This window comes from Stegodyphus dumicola, chromosome 1 (genome assembly GCF_044657685.1).
Source record: "Stegodyphus dumicola isolate Sdum_Otavi_A_Nest chromosome 1, ASM4465768v1".
Taxonomy (NCBI): domain Eukaryota; kingdom Metazoa; phylum Arthropoda; class Arachnida; order Araneae; family Eresidae; genus Stegodyphus; species Stegodyphus dumicola.
In genome coordinates this window covers 150,206,518-150,218,092 of record NC_140768.1, presented here as the reverse complement: position 1 = coordinate 150,218,092, position 11,575 = coordinate 150,206,518, and the positions used below count along the sequence as shown (strand labels likewise).

Below are 11,575 nucleotides of genomic sequence, written 5' to 3'. Positions count from 1 at the left end.
CCAAGACATACCGAAAGTTGTCCCAATTTGTGGAGACTTGCGCCGGTAAATTTTGGTTAATTTTGGATGTTTTAAGGGTGAGGTGAACCGGATAATGGTCAGAGGACAATTCCGGAATCACTTCGATCGAATAATCTACTGGAATATTTTTAAATAAGGCCAGATCAATAATGGAAGGAGCACCTAACCCCCCAGGAAACTGGTAATGGGTAGGTGTGTTTGGCGCAATAATTTGGATACGGGCGTCCTGAGCCCAGATTTTGAGTTTATCGCCATAGTTGTTGGCAGTGACACAATCCCAACTTCTATGACGGGCATTTAAATCTCCTGCGATAATCAGGTTATTTGCAACACCACTTAATTTTCTGAGATCAGAGATAAATGCGGGTCCCTGTCTCGGAGGCATATAGCAGGACGCTACTGCTATTGGGGGACAATTTGGAATATGAATTTGTACTATAGTCGCTTCTAAGGCCTCCAGTGGTGGCGTGGGAATCCTAGAATGTTTTAGGGAGCGTTTTACATAGATGCTAGTACCGCCACTAGCACGAACAGTGTCACTGATGCATACCTCTCTGTCATTTCGGTAGCAGAGATAATTCGCGATGTTCGCGCTAAGTCCCTCAACCAGATGTGTCTCCTGAACGAGGAAGAGGTCCATGTGATGCTCATTAATGAAATCCCGGACTTCGTGAATCTTCTTCTTGATTCCGTTAGCATTCCAGTAGGAGATCAGGAGAGAATCTTCACTGGTCGCACAGTTGAACTTGAGGCCGTTAGTTTAAGAGGCCACAGTATGCCTCATAAATATAAAATGCTCTCTCAGGCCCCGTGGAGACAGTTCGGAGCCTGGGGAGAGCATTTCTAAAAGCCTCGAGGAGGATCTTGTGTTCGATACCGAATTCCGAGGCGATTTGGAAAACGCTCCGGAGGGTATCTGTGCAACTTCCATCATCTACGGTCGGGGCTGGAGCCTGGGCCAGTGGAGTTGGCTGGAGAGGACGCTGCTTCGGCGCTTGCTTGGGAGCTTGCTTCGTCACAGGTGCTTTGGTCTGGTCCTTAGTAGATGATGGTAGTCCGGGATTTTTCCGTCCGGAAACGACATCACTAAATGAGGGATCCGTGCTGCTAATCGGAGCTTTAGCCGGAGCCGGTACAAATTTTGCAGTCCCGCTATCCGATCTAATAGGGGGGTTTTTGTTTTTGTTGGCTGGGTTTCGGGGACAGTGAAACCAGTTGGCTGCGTGCCGCCCAAGGCAGTTCGCGCAGGTGTTGGCTTCCTCCGGGTCTTTGGTGCATTGGTACGCGTAATGCGGGCCGGCGCACCTCAGACACCGGATTGGCAGTGTGCACACTGCGGAACTATGGAAGAAGCCTTGGCAGCGCCAACACTGGCTCGGTCCCTTCTTCCCGATATGCTTCTCGAACTTGATCTCAATACCGAACATTGCGGTTTCTTCAAAAATGTCATAGACATTTAATGCAGGATTTAGCTGTACTAAAAATAATGGCATTGGGTAGCGGGACCTGTGCCTACGGAGTTGGGTTACAGAGATAACAGAATAACCCAGGAGTTGCAATTCTGCTTTGATTCTTTCAGTTTTTGCTGAGTTGGGTAAGCCGCGTAATATTGCCTTTACGGGCCGATCCTGCTTAAGGTTAAACGACTTATATTCGGCGCCCTGATTGTTTAAAATTTGGGCTACCGAACGATAGTCTTCCTCGGACTGCATTTCTATGCGGAGAAACTTACCCTTCATCCTGCAGATGGCCGTAGGCACAGTAGCTTGCACTAAGGAGGTAAGAAATTCAAAGTCTTTGGGCTCTACAAAGAAGAAAGGAATTTTTCTCTTTGAATTCTTAGAGCTTTCAGTAGGGGGGGAAGTACCGTCTCCGGGTTGCTCCACGAGATCGCTGTTTTCTTCCACCCTAACCGCAGGTTGGGTGGGGGGCAATTCCTCCTCCGGTTGTTCGCTCCAAAATGGAGGCAGGCTATTGTTAGGTTGTGGTTTCGAAGGGGAATTTGGCGCACCTCGTGCTACAAGATGGCGAGGAGGCCGCTGAAAACCTTCATCGTCAACTTTCCTAAGTTTTTTATTTTTAGGCAAATCGTTACTATCGCTTGAATTTAGAGTTAATTTTTGAATTTTCTTAGCGCTATGAAGAATTTTTTCTGCATTTAACTTTGCAGGTTTTAGAATTGGGCTATTGGATGTGTTTTTAGTTAAATTTTGAGGTTTATCAGAATTTGGATTATTTTTACTCGAGATAACATCTTTAGTTAGTTCCTTAGCTGATTTGATTAATTTCTTAATACACTCATCTTCAGTTGGGGGAATGGCAAAGAGAGGCAGATTTAGGCGTTTCGCAAGAGTGGTAAGATTAAAAAGCGTTACCTTGGATTCTTGTTCGACGCACTTGAGATCAAAGCTTGCAAGAGGAGTTGATCTTCTGACCCTGGACAGATTCTGTTCCAATTCTGTGAATTTCGCCTTGAGAAGATACAGTTGTTTAATCTGGATGAGCAAATCGTCCGGATTTACCTCTGGAGTTGGTTCAGTGTCGGAGACAGGGACGGTCGTGTCCATCTCGGTGCTTGCTTCGGAGGGGTTGCCGGCTAAGAGTTCCGGCATCGCATCGCTGCAGGTGGCTTGTGCGGAGCTCATTCTCGCACGTCCTCACTCGACGAGAGACACCCTGCTAATCTTCACCCTCCCTGCCACTGAAGAGGAATTCTTCAAAGAATGTAAAAAGACCTCTAAAACCCCTGATTCGGACTCCAACACTCAAAATTCTAACCCTAAAATTCAAAATACAAATCCACCCTCATCCTCAGCCAATCAAAATCCTCCAAAAGAAAATCCTAAAACTGACTCTAAAAAACGAACCAGACCAACTGATAACGAAGGATTTGTAGTTCCTCCAAAACATTTAATTGCCAAAAAAACACTTCCCAACACTAATAGTAATGAAACCATCACAACATCCAATTCTTTCACAAACATAAACTCTGATAACACTGAACACTCGACGCAGCAGCCGGCTGTCACTCAAACACCAAAAATTCAAGCACCACCTCCAATTTTCATAAAACCGCGAGCTGATTGGTTCTTTCTCCTCAATCAGCTTCGCCGACACGCACCAACTGTTCTTTCCAAACAAAACGTTGATTTTCTAAAACTCACAACTACTAACGAAACAGACTATAGAACAGTTGTTAGATTCCTCACAGACAATAATATTGAATTCAAATCTCACACACTCAAATCAGATAGACCACTTAAAGTGGTAATTAGGGGATTACCCTCAAATACACCGCTCAACGTTGTGCAGACTGCGGTTGAAGTGCTTGGCTTCAAAATCCACAAGATCTCTCAACTTAAGAAATGGAAGACAAAAATGCCAATGCCTCTCTTTTATCTACAAATCTTCAACAGCCTCAAAGTTGAAGAAATCTATTCCATAACTGAGCTCCTTGGAACTGAGGTATCCATGGAACACTTCAAAGGTCAGAAAGGTCCCTCCCAATGCTGGCGTTGTCAGGGATTCTTTCATTCATCTGAAGTCTGCACATTACCAAGACGATGCGTCAGATGCGCTGGGCCGCATCAAGCCAAAGAATGTACTAAACCATTTGAAGAACCGAACAAATGTGCAAATTGTTCGGGAAACCATGCTGCTAACTGGCGTTCCTGCCCGAAGTTCCCAGGCTCCAAAAACAGACAACCTCCAAGGCCAAGCACCAAACCCAGTCAGACCGTTGACAACACTAACAAATTTAACCTACAACATAATACATTTCCAGTTCTGCCGGCTGCACACACTCCCAGTGCAAATAATACTCGCCCTGGAGTATCATACTCTGCTGCCCTTACGGGTATGCAACAAGCTGCACCCCAAATTCTTCCAAATTTATCGGTCCCCTTAGGAGCTAATTCGACGCTAAATTGCACCGAAATCCTATTGGCAATTATTCAAATCTCAAACCAACCTGGTATTGACCAGAGCAGACTTCTTTTGGCATTCAAAAACGCCTTACCGCAGCTCAGAGTGGCTCCATCTGGTGCTGACGCGGCTTACTATATCTTTGAGAGTTATATTACTCTCCAATTCTCTGATATCCCCAGTCAGTAAAATTCAATACTTTGAAAGGATTGAAAAACTTAAAACTATGCACCTGGAATGCAAATGGCATTCTATCCAAATTCCATGAGTTTCGAGACTATGTGGAAGAGAAAGATTTTGACATTATTTTTGTCCAAGAGACCAAACTCCAGCCAGGGAGAGCTCCCAAGCTTGCAAATTATGCATTATATAAAAATGACAGACAAGCTTCTAATACTCGTGATGTTTATCATGGTGGCACATGTGTCTATATTAAAAATTCAATACCACACAAAAGAATTGACACTCCGAGTATGAGTAAACTCGAGGCAACAATCATCGAAATTTTCATTCAAAATTCGCCCTCCCTTGTAATGATCTCTGCCTATCTTCCACCAGGTGGAAATTTACCTGTGGTTGATTTTAACAAATTGCTCACCTTTTCCAACAATCTAATCATAGCTGGTGATTTAAATTGTCACCACCAGCATTGGCGTTGCCATAGATCAAACCCTGCTGGTCGTGGCCTTCTAAAATGGGCTCAGTGCGCCCAAATTAAAGTTATTGCGCCGGATTGCCCTACTAGATATGGTTCACGGGGTGCCCCTTCATTCATCGATTTGGCACTCTTTCGAAACATCCCTTTTGGATATCACGTGACTGTGGAAAACTGTTTATCCTCAGATCACAACCCCGTAATCATAGACCTTAATTGTACTATCTTTAATCAAAATTCTCCGGCACTCGTCTCTACAAACTGGGACAATTTTAGTTTCAAACTTAAAAGTAAAAGTTTGCCCTCCCTTGAAATTAAATCCAGCCATGATATAGACTCGGCAGTTGATCACTTAACGACCATTTTAACAGATACTTATAAGGAAGTATCAAAACCCACCCTCAGACCCAATTTTCGTAAATTACCTCAAGAAATTAAACTCAAAATTAAAGAAAAGAATAAAGTACGGAGACTTTGGCAAAGAAATAGAAATCCTGGTTTAAAAATTCAACTCCGTGCTCTCCAAAATGAGATCAAGGCATCATGTGACCATTTCTTCCAATCACAATACACGACTTACATTCAGTCCCTAACGACCAATGATAACAGTCTTTGGCGCGCATCAGCCCGCCTACGCAAACACAAATCTAACATTCCGTCCTTAGCTACGGACGCAGTGGTGGCTCACACAGACGCTGAGAAATCCGAATTAATTGCGGATTCTCTTCAAACTCAATTTACACCACATAATGAAGGAATTTTTGCGAACAGCGCAAGTTCTTTCCCACAGGATGTTGAACGTTTCCTCTCCTCGCCTTTTGCGAGAGAAATACAATATACATCCATGAGCGAGGTAAGTGAATACATTACCAAGCTCAAACCCAAAAAAGCCCCTGGTATGGACTCTATTTCTAATCGTATGATTAAAAATTTACCCACCCATTATCTATTTTTCTTAGTAATGCTTATAAATTTTATGATACAGCATTGCTATTTTCCTCAAAGCTGGAAACAAGCACTTATTGTGCCTATTCCAAAACCAGGCCAGAGCCTTTCTAACCCTCAAAATTATAGACCTATCAGCCTCCTATCCTCGTTATCTAAGATATACGAGTTTGTGTTACTTAAACGCCTGAATGATTTTCTCCGAAATCACAACGTTCTGATTGATGAACAATTTGGATTTCGAGCTAAACACTGCACCACGCACCAGCTGCTGAGGACAGTGGAGTTCATTCACGAAGGGTTTCGTAACAAAATGCTTACTGGCGCTCTATTTCTTGACATAGCCAAAGCATTTGATAGGACTTGGCATATAGGAATTATTATCAAGCTCATACGACTTGACGTTTCGGCCCATTTAATTCATATAATTAATTCGTACCTCACTAATAGATCTTTTTCTGTACGAGTTAATTCTATCATTTCGACACCCCGTCCTATACTAAGCGGCGTCCCCCAAGGGTCACTTTTAGGCCCAATTTTGTTCAACATTTTCATAAATGACATACCAAAATCACCAAGTATCACTCTTGCACTTTATGCAGATGATACGGCCATCCTAGCTCAACACAAACGCCTGGAAAACTTAGTCAGAAACATTCAGAGTTATCTCTCTAGCCTTGAGCACTGGCTCATCACTTGGAAAATAAAAATTAATGTTGCTAAATGTGCTGCTATGATATTCAAACGTAGCCCCCTCCCGTACCCTTCCATTAATATTAAATTCTTTGACGACTATGTTCCCTGGTCAAACTCTTACAAGTACCTAGGAGTTGTACTTGATTCAAAATTAACCTGGCGCCTTCACATTGAAAATGTTCTCAACAAAGCAAAAGGTGCCAGAGCCCAACTTTACCCATTTTTAGCTCGAAAGAGCAATCTGTCAATTAAAAACAAAATCCTTCTCTATACTTCCATAATAAGACCTGTCTTTATGTATGCATGTACAATCTGGGGTACTGCTGCAAAAACTCATGTGAAAAAACTTCAATCTTTTCAAAGTAAAACCTTACGTATGGCCCTTAACGCAGCTTGGTACGTCCGTACAGATGTGATTCATTCGGACCTTAACATTAAACCTGTTGATTACCTTATCAAAAAACATAGTCAAAATTTATTCCTCAAAATTGAACAGATTGATAACCGAGCACTCCAGCAGATGCCAGCCTACGATCCTACTATTCGCAGCTCACAGAAGAGACCAAGAGCCGTGATTGGCCGAGAGTTCGGCATCTACCCTCCATCTAAAAGGGCAAGACACGCCCTCTCAACATCAGTTCCAGCTCCCGCGGCATGAAGGAAGGAAGTCTCTTCAGCGGGCTGCCATATAATTGCTTATTACCATCTCTACCTGCAACCAAGATCTTCAAGCAAAGGTATCAATCTGTTCGCATAGAATCACATCTCCCGCAGATTTTTTAAAATCTGCCTATGAATATTTTCAACGCGTTCATATTTATTATTTGCACTATCCTACACAAGCCACATGCCAATGAGCCTATTAATCTTAAAATCTTTCCTCTCCGTTTTCTGCTTTAGTGTTGTATCGTGTATAAAAAAATTTATAAAAACCAAAAAAAGTATAAAATATAAAATACAAAAAAAAATTATAAAACCTAAAAACTTTTAAAAAATATTATGATTCTTAAGTTTTTATTATCTCATCTCTATCCCTAAACTTTCTTGAGCCAGTGGCTCCCTCTAGTGTGCATCAGGTAATTCACTTATGCAAAATTTTTTTTTTCTCATTTCTGCTCGCTTTTAGTAATTCTGATGAGGAGGTAAATGGTTTTGAACCATAGGAACTCCGTAATTTTCAAATCATTGGCATTGGCAATCATCAGAGTAACAACATATGGAATAAACCAAATTTCATCACATAATACAGTCTAGCAGTCCTGTAAGTTGAAATTCTGAGTCCATGATAACGTGATGGGGGTGGTGTAAACAGAATCATGGTTTCATTATAACAGTCGAAGATGTTTCAGGAAAGCAATAATTTTAGTATCATCCATGAACCGGCAGGTTCCTTTCAACGGGCGCCTGGACTGAAGTGTCCTATCCCGATCGACGACTTCGTTGCTTTTCGATTCTTATTCTAGTAGTGTTTGTATGGCATAGTTTTTGTATGACATATCTTTTCGGCTGGGATACGCATGTAGATGTTTCGATGAGATGGCATAATCGAAAAGTAGGATGACAGAAAGCGACTGCAATTAGAAGCCGGAGGGTAAGTCCGCGGAGGCAGCTTTTCACAGTCGGCATACAGTAAGGCAGAGCTTCCTTCCTCGGTGAGGTCTTGTCTGGAACTGGAGTAGTCACGCTGGCGTGTTGGAGGAGCTGGTGGCTGTCACGTGCATGCGGCCATCCAATGCCGTCTCTTCGAGGCGAAAGCTTATAGGTTTGCTGAGGGGTAGCACATGCAAAGTGTTTGGATTGGTGGAAGTGATTGTAATAGTTGTTACTGTATGTTGAGTAGTGTAATGTGCCTTAGTCGCATGAACCAAAAAGAGTTCCCCCCCCCCTTTTTTTTTTTTTTTTTTGTTTTCTATCGGAGATTTTTCACAGTATTTTCTATTATTATTATTATTTTTTTTTTGTTTAATTTTTCTAATTCATTATATTTTTCCATATTTTTTGATAGATTTTCTTAGATATACATATAAGTACATGTGATCTATGTATATTTGTATATACATTTTTTTTTTTTTTTTATTTTTACCATGTTCATGACTAAGGCACAGTTCTTAAAATGGCTCTTGGTCGTCTTCGATTAGCGGGAAGGTTGATGTCATATGTGAGTGCTGGTATGCTAGGATTATTAGATTTATGTAACTTTGTGTAGAATTTAGTGGATACGTGTTTCATGAATTCATGTATTTGGGTAATGTTTAGTTCTCTATGAATGGCTTCGTTCCTAACATACCAGTGTGCTTTTGAGATGATGCGTAGTGTGTTGTTTTCTAGTGAGACAAGTTTATTGAGCTGGGTTTTGCATAGATATCCCCAGGCAGGGCAGGCATAAGTTAGGATGGGACGCAACACGGCCGTGTAAATGAGTAATTTATGGTCTATATCCAAAACGCTGTTTCGAGTGATTAGGGGGGCAAGTGTATGTCTACTGCCTCGAAACTTTGAGATTAAGTGGTTGATGTGGGGCAGAAATGTGAGTCTCCTATCCAAAATAACACCTAGGTATTTGGTCTGCTTGACCCAGGGGATCCTTTCGTTGAACATAGTTAAGCTGAATGGTATATTTCTTTTCCATCAGAAGAGAATAGCTTCTGACTTGGTTACATTAATTTGGATTTTCCAGGCCACCAGCCAGGACTCGATAGCATGAATATGGTCTTGTATCTGTTGTATTGCTGAGCTAAGTGTAGCACTTTGCGTGAGAATCGCTGTATCGTCTGCGTACATGGCGAGTGTAGTGTTGTGTGTATGTGGGATATCGTTCGCATAAATATTGAATAGTGTTGGCGAGAGAAGGCATCCCTGAGGAGTGCCCGCTCTGATATGTTTTATAGTAGAATTTGTGTTATTAATGCGAACGACAAATGTTCTATCTGCAAGATAGGATTTAATGATGGAGATGATATGTTCTGGGAAACCCAGAGTAATAAGTTTGTATATTAGGCCTTCCAGCCAAACACGATCAAAAGCTTTGGCTATATCTAAGAACACTGCAGGAGTTTGCAAATTATTTTGAAGACCACTGGAAATCTGTTCAATCACCCTATATAGTTGCATGGTGGTGGAATGATCCTTCCGGAAGCCAAACTGTGCAGGAATAATAAGATTTTTTTTCTGCTATAAATCGGTTTATGCTATCTAAAATTACTTTTTCTGTTATTTTGCTAAGAATGGGAAGGAGGCTAATTGGTCGATAGGACGTCACGTGGTCTGCAGGTTTATCCGCCTTCAAAAATTGGTGAGATAACTGCGTTATTCTCAGGGTTGCCTTCGCTTGCGAAGGACGTAATCGTGGGCCCAAGGCGATATTTTCCGGAGTACCTTTGCAACTTAATGCAATTACCTCCACAACTTCGTTAAGGAGAAAACTGAGGTGATTAAGACAAAGCACTGGCTGAAGGGTAATGAAGGAGACCATTATGGGCTTACGGGGAAGGAAGTGAATAAGGAGTCCATTCTATGGACGATAAATTCTTTCTGCTTTCAACCTGTTTTACTAGGTTGAAAGAGAGAGAGGTGACGGATAAGGGCAGATTCCTGAATGCATTGCATTAATGGAATCGCAAAGATTGAAAGACAATTAGCCGGGAATCATAATTTTCCAGGGCTCGGGAAAGGTGTATTAGGTAATACGGAAAACCGCAGTAATCGCTAATGCCTTGGGGATGGGCTGGGGGGGAGAGAGTCTTACGACTAAAGCAGAGCAGGGGAAGGTGGAACGAAAAGAAGGGGGGAAAGGATTCAAGAGTAGAAAAAGTTCTCCTACCGCCCGTGGCGAGAGTACAATAGGAGCAACTTTTGGAGCGGAAAGAACCGTGAGAGAAAGTTAACTGTAGAAAAGACGGAGAAGTTTTAGGATAGTTAAAGGGAAGGGAATTAAAGAAAAACGTTAAAAGTTGGAGAGGAGAGGTGGATTAAAAAGTGGAAAGAAATAAAAAATGGGGACAGAATTGACCAAAAATACCTGGTTGCTGTTGATGTTTGAAGATATGCAAGCTTGTACATGTGCAGATTGCTGGAACAAAAATATATTAATAAAGTGTTTTGAGTAGCATGTGAGGGAGTTAGATTTAGAAGATTAGAATATTAGTTTAAACTTCAAAAAATTAGGCAGTTTAGGTTGAATAATTAAGTTAGGTGATAAAATAATAGAGAAACGTTAAAACTATTGCAAGTCTGATTTAAGATTGTCTGGGCCGTGTTTTATGAAAAGATGAGGTCTTGGCAAGTGGAGGGGCATGTTACCTATAGCAGCACGGATATAGAACCGAGAAACGAGGCCGGATTAGGTCCGGCGGGCATGTGGAAGTATGGAATTAATTAAGGGTCGTCGGGTTAGGCCCGTGAAGTGCTTGTTAATTTAAAAATTTTTAGAAAGAATTCCTAGTCAAGCAGACACCTCCGCTTCGGCTTCCTAGGAAAGATGTTATAAGTTCTCTCAAGAACGCTCCTAGGTCGCTTAGCTGAGCTGGGCTCAGCTGGATCATAAGCAGGAAGCGAATGCAAGACTGGGTTTTCGATCTGCGTTAATCTATTAAAGAATTTGGCCGAATTTTGCCGGAAAAAGGCATCTAGGGGTAGAATTTTGAGATCGTTATGAAGCACTTCATTACGGACGAAATAATGAGCATTTGTCAGGATACGAAGCGTGACGCTCTGGAATACTTGTATTTTCTTTAGATGGCTATTGGCAGCAGTAGACCAGACGACAGCTGCGTACGTCAGGATCGGTAGGATGGTACTCTTGTATAAAAGGATCTTATTGTTGAGGGAGAGGTTGCTGTTTCTTTTGAGCAGACATCTCACACAGCCACCAGTGAGGATCGAACTCACGACCCCTGGTTTACAAGACCAGTGCTCTAACCGCTGAGCTATGGTGGCGACGAATCGTGGGGAGTTCCGCCAAATCCAAATCGCCGTTTTCACGCTTCGATGAGCACGGACACGTGCTAACGCAGTGACGGTTATTCGGATTATGATTATGCCTTGCTTATCTTGCCATATTCTTGCTATCACGCCTAATTGCTGAGTGTTTACTGCTATTTGATTGTTTCCTTGCTGGATTTCAACTCACATAGTTACTCCCTAGCTCTCACTTCAGGTGATTGTCAGGAGCCTTGTGAGTTTTCGCCCGCCCATCTGTCTGCCGGGACGCCGTCGAGCGGGCCCGGTTCCAGGGCGCGGGTCTTACTGCGTACTTGGGCGCTGCGAATTTTTGGATTTTCGGACCGATCATGGACAGAATTAGCCTAGTTTTTGAGCAGCTCATTGAAGAGCTAG

General features: G+C 42.3%; 1 non-coding gene across 1 annotated transcript; it reads right to left on the bottom strand.

Annotated features, from left to right (window-relative positions):
* Positions 1–11,103: 11,103 nt before the first annotated feature.
* On the bottom strand, positions 11,104–11,176 carry TRNAT-UGU (transfer RNA threonine (anticodon UGU)). Its single transcript has one exon. It is a non-coding gene; the product is annotated as a tRNA-Thr (tRNA).
* Positions 11,177–11,575: the final 399 nt, after the last annotated feature.